We start from the raw sequence: 2000 nt of genomic DNA, 5'->3' as shown, positions 1-2000 counted from the left end.
GGTAAATGCACTGGCACTTTGCATGGGTACATGCACTGGCACTTTGTAATTGTACATACACAGGCACTCTGTAAAGGCACTGGCACTATGTAACAGTATTTGCACTGGCACTATAAGGATACATGCACTGGCACTTTGCATGGGTACATGCACTGGCACTTTGTAATTGTACATACACAGGCACTCTGTAAAGGCGCTGGCACTATGTAACAGTATTTACACTGGCACTATAAGGATACATGCACTGGCACTTTGCATGGGTACATGCACTGGCACTTTGTAATTGTACATACACAGGAACTCTATAAAGGCGCTGGCACTATGTAACAGTATTTGCACTGGCACTATAAGGATAAAAACAAAGACAAATCTCCTCTAGCAGCTGGAGTCCCCAAACGGAAAAAGATAACAAAGAAAGACAAATCTAAGGATACATGCACTGGCACTTTGCATGGGTACATGCACTGGCACTTTGTAATTGTACATACATAGGCACTTTGTAAAGGCACATGCGCTGGCACTATATAAGAGTACTTGCACTGGCACTATGTAAGAGTACTTGCACTGGCACTATAAAGATTCATGCACTTGCACTTTGCACGGGTGCATGCACTGACACTTTGTATACGTACACATGCACTTTATAGGGGCACATGCACTGGCACATTGTAAGGAGACATGCAGTGGCACTATGTAAGAGTACTTGCCCTAGCACTATATAAAATATATGCACTATATAAGGGTGTTTGTATTGGCCCTATAAAAGGGCAATTAACCTAAAACTGTGTAAGGGAACATCTACTGGGACTATTGATAGCACATGCACTGGCACTATATAATAGCACATACACTATGGGGTTGATTTACTAAAGGCAAACAGACTGTGCCCTCTGCAAATTGCAGTTGCTCCAGAGCTTAGTAAATGATCGCGAGCTCTGCCGACTTCCATTATCCAATCATGTGCAAGCAAAAATGCTGTTTTTTTTTTATTTTCCTTGTATGCGATTGAGTATTCTTTGCAAAGTAAAGCTTTACCTCATTTATTAAGCTCTGGTGCAACTGCAAAGTGCACAATCTATTTGCCTTTAGTAAATCAATCCCTATGTATTTGCATTACACATGCACTGGCACTATGAGGATCATTTACTAAAGGGGTACAGAATATTCACACAATATAATGTGTGAATATCCCTTTTCAATTATCAATTCAAAAGAAAATGCAAGTTTACTTATTTCTCCTGCACATGATTGCATAGTTGAACTCAATATTCATGCAATTTATGAGTGAAAATTATAAACTCCTTTAGTAAATCCGACTGAATGCATTTGCACAAGCACTCTACAAGTCACCTGCACTGGCACTCTGTGTTAGCACATTTATTGGCACTGTGTAAATGCATGTATACTATTACCCTATACAAGGGCTTCTGCACTGGCACAATGTACTTATTGACACATGGCACTGTGTTAAGGCATATACTATTTCTCTAAACCAGGGCTTGTGCACTGGGCACTGTGTATTGGAATATATATTGGCACTATGTAAAGGAATATATTATTTGCCTATACAAGGGCTTGTGCACCGGCACTGTGTATTGCATACATATTGGCACTATGTAAAGGCATATACTATTTCTCTAAACAAGGGTTAGTGCACCGGTGTATTGTCACAGTTTCCTGCCTATCCTAGAATGCTCCGGAAGTCAGTTGGCGGTCAACTGCGAATGCGCGATGCGTTCCAAACGCAAACGCGATGTGTTCCAAACGCAAACGCGATGCGTTCCAATGGATTCACGACAGTGCACACCAGTGAAACCTCGGTCGGCATCCAGGCTCTTTCCTTAACATCCCAGTGGATTGGAGGATGTTAAAAAAAGAGCCAGGAGGCCGAGCGAGCGGAGCCGACTGGCCACTTTCCTCTAAATCCACGTCGCCCTGAATGCCGGGTTCGCTGGTGTGTACTGTCGAAAATCCATTGGAACGCATCGCAATTGCGTTTG

Source organism: Rana temporaria, chromosome 1, assembly GCF_905171775.1.
Source record: "Rana temporaria chromosome 1, aRanTem1.1, whole genome shotgun sequence".
NCBI lineage: Eukaryota > Metazoa > Chordata > Amphibia > Anura > Ranidae > Rana > Rana temporaria.
Note: the sequence above shows the minus strand (reverse complement) of the source record.